Source organism: Salmo salar, chromosome ssa13 (genome assembly GCF_905237065.1).
Source record: "Salmo salar chromosome ssa13, Ssal_v3.1, whole genome shotgun sequence".
NCBI lineage: Eukaryota > Metazoa > Chordata > Actinopteri > Salmoniformes > Salmonidae > Salmo > Salmo salar.
In genome coordinates this window covers 34,355,303-34,364,166 of record NC_059454.1, presented here as the reverse complement: position 1 = coordinate 34,364,166, position 8,864 = coordinate 34,355,303, and positions in this window count along the sequence as shown.

The following is an 8,864-nucleotide window of genomic DNA, read 5'->3' as shown; positions in this document are numbered from 1 at the left end:
TCAGGTTATGTGGATATCGGACTCATTTTACTGTGGATATTCCCCACCCCCAAGACCCCATCTCCAATTCACCAACAACCAACAAAATGAAGAGAAAAACTAAGGAAAACAGAAAACAATGCAAAAAAAAGACATCAAGGACAACAAAAATCATAACAGCAAGGCCAACTGAATATGTTTAAGTGCGTGTATGGCACTATTTACATGTGTGTGTGTCCATGTATGTGCACATTTGAATGAGTGTGTGTATATACACATGTACAAACACCTGCACGGCATCAGCCTCAGGCAAACAGGCATTAGCTGTAACAACACTGCCCCTATGTGTCATTAAAACTTACTTTTTGTTATGTTTTATTTTGACTTTATTTTTGTACTTTTATCTTTGACTGTCATTCTATCCCCCACCCAGCAACTCCTCTCCCACTTGTCTCCAATTCCACATCTCAACCCCCAGCTTCCCTCAGCCAATCCCATCTATCTCTGCTGGCCACCCTCTTCGGGATTTCTATGCACCATATATCTTTCAACTATGCTGTGATGTTTAACGTACAATTTGAATCTATCAAATCGAATCCAGAGTTGAAGATTAATATACTAATACTCTTAGTAAAAGTATTTGTAGTTGACTGACCCAGTCTCTCCAGATCTCCAAACAGTACTATTTGTAGGGTCAATTTTAGATAAATGTTATGCATTTTTAGCCATTCCTGAACCTGATACTAGAAACAGGCTAGCTGAGGGAAATACCAGAATAAATGGTCTATTGATTCTGTATCCTCACAACAAAATCTGCAGCGCTGCGATGATTGTATACCCCAAATATTTAACATTTTGTTGGTGGCAAGAATTCTATATAACAATTTTTGCTGAAAAGCACAAAGTCTTGAATCTTGCGCCATACACCCTGTGCCATGGAATCGGTACATCAAATCTGTGTGGCACAGCTGTCAACATCCTGGTCCTCAAACAAAACTGGTATACTTTCCTATTTATGCTATTTTTATTCCTCTGCCAGTTTTGATCCTTTATATTGGGCAGACAAACCGGTTCCCGACCTCCTCCCACTGCCACCTTCATTTTTTGGGGTAATGCTGTAATCAATTGGTTGTAATCTTTGATTGAGCAGACCTTCCCATACAATTCTGATAACTCCATTAAATATATAACTCTACCAATCCAATTTACAATATAATTTAAAAACAGAATACCCTTTTCAAACATTTTTCCCACAAATACATGTATTTTAATCAACCAGCACATTTGATTTCAGCTATAATATTTGTTCCGTCTTTTCAGGGGAATGAAATTGTAGCCAGCAGCGTAACAGAGTGGTTAGAGCGTTGGACTAGTAAGTGAAAGGTTGCAAGATCGAATCCCCGAGCTGACAAGATACAAAATCTGTTGTTCTGCCCCTGAACAAGGCAGTTAGCCCACTGTTCCTAGGCTGTCATTGAAAATAAGAATTTGTTCTTAACTGATTTGCCCAGATAAAGATAAAATGCTTATTTGAAAAAGAGAGAAACTTTGAAAAAAATGACATAAGGCAATCTGCACAAAGGCAAATTTATACAATGGATAATCTTTTCTTAGTAACCTACTTGAGAACCATTTATAGTTCAAGTAAAACTTTTTAATAAGTGAAGCTTTTAGAGAGGTTTAGTGCTTTTATATTTAATCATCTCAACCCACCCAATTCATAATATACAGTTGAAGTCTGTGATTAAATGTATTTGGCTAAAGTGTATGTAAACTCAGTTTCACAATTCCTGACATTTAATCCTAGTAAAAATTCCCTGTCTTAGGTCAGTTAGGATCACCACTTTATTTTAAGAATGTGAAATGTCAGAATAATAGTAGAGAGAATTAATTTCAGCTTTTATTTCTTTCATCACATTCCCAGTTGGTCAGAAGTTTACATACACTCAATTAGTATTTGGTAGCATTGCCTTAAAATTGTTTAACTTGGGTCAAACGTTTCAGGTAGCCTTCCACAAGCTTCCCACAATAAGTTCAGTGAATATTGGCCCATTCCTCCTGACAGAGCTGGTGTAACTGAGTCAGGTTAGTAGGCCTCCTTGCTGGCACACGTTTTTCAGTTCTGCCCACACATTTTCTATGGGATTGAGGTCAGGGCTTCGTGATGGCCACTCCAATACCTTGACTTTGTTGTCCTTAAGCCATTTGCCACAACTTTGGAAGTATGCTTGGGGTCATTGTCCATTTGGAAGACCCATTTGCGACCAAGCTTTAACTTCCTGACTGATGTCATGAGATGTTGCTTCAATATATCCACATAATTTTCCTGCCTCATGATGCCATCTATTTTGTGAAGTGCACCAGTCCCTCCTGCAGCAAAGCACCTCCACAACATGATGATGCCACATCCGTGCTTCACGGTTGGGATAGCGTTCTTTGGCTTGCAAGCCTCCCCCATTATCCTCCAAACAATACCATGGTCATTATGGCCAAACAGTTCTATTTTTGTTTCATCAGACCAGAGGACATTTCTCCAAAAAGTACAATCTTTGTCCCCATGTGCAGTTGCAAACCCTAAGTCTGGCTTTTTATGGCGGTTTTGGAGCAGTGGCTTCTTCCTTGCTGAGCGGCCTTTCAGGTTATGTGGATATCGGACTCATTTTACTGTGGATATTCCCCACCCCCAAGACCCCATCTCCAATTCACCAACAACCAACAAAATGAAGAGAAAAACTAAGGAAAACAGAAAACAATGCAAAAAAAAGACATCAAGGACAACAAAAATCATAACAGCAAGGCCAACTGAATATGTTTAAGTGCGTGTATGGCACTATTTACATGTGTGTGTGTCCATGTATGTGCACATTTGAATGAGTGTGTGTATATACACATGTACAAACACCTGCACGGCATCAGCCTCAGGCAAACAGGCATTAGCTGTAACAACACTGCCCCTATGTGTCATTAAAACTTACTTTTTGTTATGTTTTATTTTGACTTTATTTTTTGTACTTTTATCTTTGACTGTCATTCTATCCCCCACCCAGCAACTCCTCTCCCACTTGTCTCCAATTCCACATCTCAACCCCCAGCTTCCCTCAGCCAATCCCATCTATCTCTGCTGGCCACCCTCTTCGGGATTTCTATGCACCATATATCTTTCAACTATGCTGTGATGTTTAACGTACAATTTGAATCTATCAAATCGAATCCAGAGTTGAAGATTAATATACTAATACTCTTAGTAAAAGTATTTGTAGTTGACTGACCCAGTCTCTCCAGATCTCCAAACAGTACTATTTGTAGGGTCAATTTTAGATAAATGTTATGCATTTTTAGCCATTCCTGAACCTGATACTAGAAACAGGCTAGCTGAGGGAAATACCAGAATAAATGGTCTATTGATTCTGTATCCTCACAACAAAATCTGCAGCGCTGCGATGATTGTATACCCCAAATATTTAACATTTTGTTGGTGGCAAGAATTCTATATAACAATTTTTGCTGAAAAGCACAAAGTCTTGAATCTTGCGCCATACACCCTGTGCCATGGAATCGGTACATCAAATCTGTGTGGCACAGCTGTCAACATCCTGGTCCTCAAACAAAACTGGTATACTTTCCTATTTATGCTATTTTTATTCCTCTGCCAGTTTTGATCCTTTATATTGGGCAGACAAACCGGTTCCCGACCTCCTCCCACTGCCACCTTCATTTTTTGGGGTAATGCTGTAATCAATTGGTTGTAATCTTTGATTGAGCAGACCTTCCCATACAATTCTGATAACTCCATTAAATATATAACTCTACCAATCCAATTTACAATATAATTTAAAAACAGAATACCCTTTTCAAACATTTTTCCCACAAATACATGTATTTTAATCAACCAGCACATTTGATTTCAGCTATAATATTTGTTCCGTCTTTTCAGGGGAATGAAATTGTAGCCAGCAGCGTAACAGAGTGGTTAGAGCGTTGGACTAGTAAGTGAAAGGTTGCAAGATCGAATCCCCGAGCTGACAAGATACAAAATCTGTTGTTCTGCCCCTGAACAAGGCAGTTAGCCCACTGTTCCTAGGCTGTCATTGAAAATAAGAATTTGTTCTTAACTGATTTGCCCAGATAAAGATAAAATGCTTATTTGAAAAAGAGAGAAACTTTGAAAAAAATGACATAAGGCAATCTGCACAAAGGCAAATTTATACAATGGATAATCTTTTCTTAGTAACCTACTTGAGAACCATTTATAGTTCAAGTAAAACTTTTTAATAAGTGAAGCTTTTAGAGAGGTTTAGTGCTTTTATATTTAATCATCTCAACCCACCCAATTCATAATATACAGTTGAAGTCTGTGATTAAATGTATTTGGCTAAAGTGTATGTAAACTCAGTTTCACAATTCCTGACATTTAATCCTAGTAAAAATTCCCTGTCTTAGGTCAGTTAGGATCACCACTTTATTTTAAGAATGTGAAATGTCAGAATAATAGTAGAGAGAATTAATTTCAGCTTTTATTTCTTTCATCACATTCCCAGTTGGTCAGAAGTTTACATACACTCAATTAGTATTTGGTAGCATTGCCTTAAAATTGTTTAACTTGGGTCAAACGTTTCAGGTAGCCTTCCACAAGCTTCCCACAATAAGTTCAGTGAATATTGGCCCATTCCTCCTGACAGAGCTGGTGTAACTGAGTCAGGTTAGTAGGCCTCCTTGCTGGCACACGTTTTTCAGTTCTGCCCACACATTTTCTATGGGATTGAGGTCAGGGCTTCGTGATGGCCACTCCAATACCTTGACTTTGTTGTCCTTAAGCCATTTGCCACAACTTTGGAAGTATGCTTGGGGTCATTGTCCATTTGGAAGACCCATTTGCGACCAAGCTTTAACTTCCTGACTGATGTCATGAGATGTTGCTTCAATATATCCACATAATTTTCCTGCCTCATGATGCCATCTATTTTGTGAAGTGCACCAGTCCCTCCTGCAGCAAAGCACCTCCACAACATGATGATGCCACATCCGTGCTTCACGGTTGGGATAGCGTTCTTTGGCTTGCAAGCCTCCCCCATTATCCTCCAAACAATACCATGGTCATTATGGCCAAACAGTTCTATTTTTGTTTCATCAGACCAGAGGACATTTCTCCAAAAAGTACAATCTTTGTCCCCATGTGCAGTTGCAAACCCTAAGTCTGGCTTTTTTATGGCGGTTTTGGAGCAGTGGCTTCTTCCTTGCTGAGCGGCCTTTCAGGTTATGTGGATATCGGACTCATTTTACTGTGGATATTCCCCACCCCCAAGACCCCATCTCCAATTCACCAACAACCAACAAAATGAAGAGAAAAACTAAGGAAAACAGAAAACAATGCAAAAAAAAAGACATCAAGGACAACAAAAATCATAACAGCAAGGCCAACTGAATATGTTTAAGTGCGTGTATGGCACTATTTACATGTGTGTGTGTCCATGTATGTGCACATTTGAATGAGTGTGTGTATATACACATGTACAAACACCTGCACGGCATCAGCCTCAGGCAAACAGGCATTAGCTGTAACAACACTGCCCCTATGTGTCATTAAAACTTACTTTTTGTTATGTTTTATTTTGACTTTATTTTTTGTACTTTTATCTTTGACTGTCATTCTATCCCCCACCCAGCAACTCCTCTCCCACTTGTCTCCAATTCCACATCTCAACCCCCAGCTTCCCTCAGCCAATCCCATCTATCTCTGCTGGCCACCCTCTTCGGGATTTCTATGCACCATATATCTTTCAACTATGCTGTGATGTTTAACGTACAATTTGAATCTATCAAATCGAATCCAGAGTTGAAGATTAATATACTAATACTCTTAGTAAAAGTATTTGTAGTTGACTGACCCAGTCTCTCCAGATCTCCAAACAGTACTATTTGTAGGGTCAATTTTAGATAAATGTTATGCATTTTTAGCCATTCCTGAACCTGATACTAGAAACAGGCTAGCTGAGGGAAATACCAGAATAAATGGTCTATTGATTCTGTATCCTCACAACAAAATCTGCAGCGCTGCGATGATTGTATACCCCAAATATTTAACATTTTGTTGGTGGCAAGAATTCTATATAACAATTTTTGCTGAAAAGCACAAAGTCTTGAATCTTGCGCCATACACCCTGTGCCATGGAATCGGTACATCAAATCTGTGTGGCACAGCTGTCAACATCCTGGTCCTCAAACAAAACTGGTATACTTTCCTATTTATGCTATTTTTATTCCTCTGCCAGTTTTGATCCTTTATATTGGGCAGACAAACCGGTTCCCGACCTCCTCCCACTGCCACCTTCATTTTTTGGGGTAATGCTGTAATCAATTGGTTGTAATCTTTGATTGAGCAGACCTTCCCATACAATTCTGATAACTCCATTAAATATATAACTCTACCAATCCAATTTACAATATAATTTAAAAACAGAATACCCTTTTCAAACATTTTTCCCACAAATACATGTATTTTAATCAACCAGCACATTTGATTTCAGCTATAATATTTGTTCCGTCTTTTCAGGGGAATGAAATTGTAGCCAGCAGCGTAACAGAGTGGTTAGAGCGTTGGACTAGTAAGTGAAAGGTTGCAAGATCGAATCCCCGAGCTGACAAGATACAAAATCTGTTGTTCTGCCCCTGAACAAGGCAGTTAGCCCACTGTTCCTAGGCTGTCATTGAAAATAAGAATTTGTTCTTAACTGATTTGCCCAGATAAAGATAAAATGCTTATTTGAAAAAGAGAGAAACTTTGAAAAAAATGACATAAGGCAATCTGCACAAAGGCAAATTTATACAATGGATAATCTTTTCTTAGTAACCTACTTGAGAACCATTTATAGTTCAAGTAAAACTTTTTAATAAGTGAAGCTTTTAGAGAGGTTTAGTGCTTTTATATTTAATCATCTCAACCCACCCAATTCATAATATACAGTTGAAGTCTGTGATTAAATGTATTTGGCTAAAGTGTATGTAAACTCAGTTTCACAATTCCTGACATTTAATCCTAGTAAAAATTCCCTGTCTTAGGTCAGTTAGGATCACCACTTTATTTTAAGAATGTGAAATGTCAGAATAATAGTAGAGAGAATTAATTTCAGCTTTTATTTCTTTCATCACATTCCCAGTTGGTCAGAAGTTTACATACACTCAATTAGTATTTGGTAGCATTGCCTTAAAATTGTTTAACTTGGGTCAAACGTTTCAGGTAGCCTTCCACAAGCTTCCCACAATAAGTTCAGTGAATATTGGCCCATTCCTCCTGACAGAGCTGGTGTAACTGAGTCAGGTTAGTAGGCCTCCTTGCTGGCACACGTTTTTCAGTTCTGCCCACACATTTTCTATGGGATTGAGGTCAGGGCTTCGTGATGGCCACTCCAATACCTTGACTTTGTTGTCCTTAAGCCATTTGCCACAACTTTGGAAGTATGCTTGGGGTCATTGTCCATTTGGAAGACCCATTTGCGACCAAGCTTTAACTTCCTGACTGATGTCATGAGATGTTGCTTCAATATATCCACATAATTTTCCTGCCTCATGATGCCATCTATTTTGTGAAGTGCACCAGTCCCTCCTGCAGCAAAGCACCTCCACAACATGATGATGCCACCTCCGTGCTTCACGGTTGGGATAGCGTTCTTTGGCTTGCAAGCCTCCCCCATTATCCTCCAAACAATACCATGGTCATTATGGCCAAACAGTTCTATTTTTGTTTCATCAGACCAGAGGACATTTCTCCAAAAAGTACAATCTTTGTCCCCATGTGCAGTTGCAAACCCTAAGTCTGGCTTTTTTATGGCGGTTTTGGAGCAGTGGCTTCTTCCTTGCTGAGCGGCCTTTCAGGTTATGTGGATATCGGACTCATTTTACTGTGGATATAGATACTTTTGAACCCGTTTCCTCAAGCATCTTCACAAGGTTCTTTGCTGTTGTTCTGGGATTGATTTGCACTTTTCGCACTGAAGTTACGTTCATCTCTAGGAGACAGAATGCTTCTCATTCCTGAGCGGTATGACGACTGCGTGGTCCCATGGTGTTTATACTCGCATACTATTGTTTGTACAGATGAACGCGGTACCTTCAGGCGTTTGGAAATTGTTCCCAAGAATATACCAGACTTGTGGAGGTCTACAATTTCTTTCGGAGGTCCTGGCTGATTTCCCCATGATATCAAGCAAAGAGGCACTGAGTTTGAAGGTACACCTCCAATTGACTCAAATGATGTCAATTAGCCTATCAGAAGCTTCTTAAGCCATGACATCATTTTCTGGAATTATAAAGCTAAATATTTTTTGCTCATATGATTTGGAAAACAAAATCATCAGTAGGCAGCACCATACGTGAGTGAGTAAACTGATATATGACTAAGGAGTTAATAAGGGTAATTTTTCCATAGACAGGAATTTACCACTCAATGGTTGCAGGATCTTTTCTATTGAAATTCATGGTGGAAAGCTCATTTATATCTTTGTGATATGAATACCAAGTATGTCTACTTCAGGCAGCACAATTTAATAGGTAAACTGCAGGGTAATGTAAAAGTACTATTTTTTAAAGATCCAATACGTAATACTGCACACTTATCATAATTAGGTTTTAGTCCAGAAATGCCATCTAGAACTTCAATGAGACATTGCTGGGATCTAGCTTGCGGACATAATATATAACTTTTTTTTAAGCCTTTGATTTCTAATCCTCTAATGTTGTTATTTGATCTGATTTTAATAGCCAGCATTTCGATGGCCATACAAATTGATATGGTGACAGTGGACACCCTTGTTGAACTCATCTTGACAATTCAAAACTCTGAGAAGTAGCCACTATTTACTATTTTACACCTGGGGATGCTATACATTACT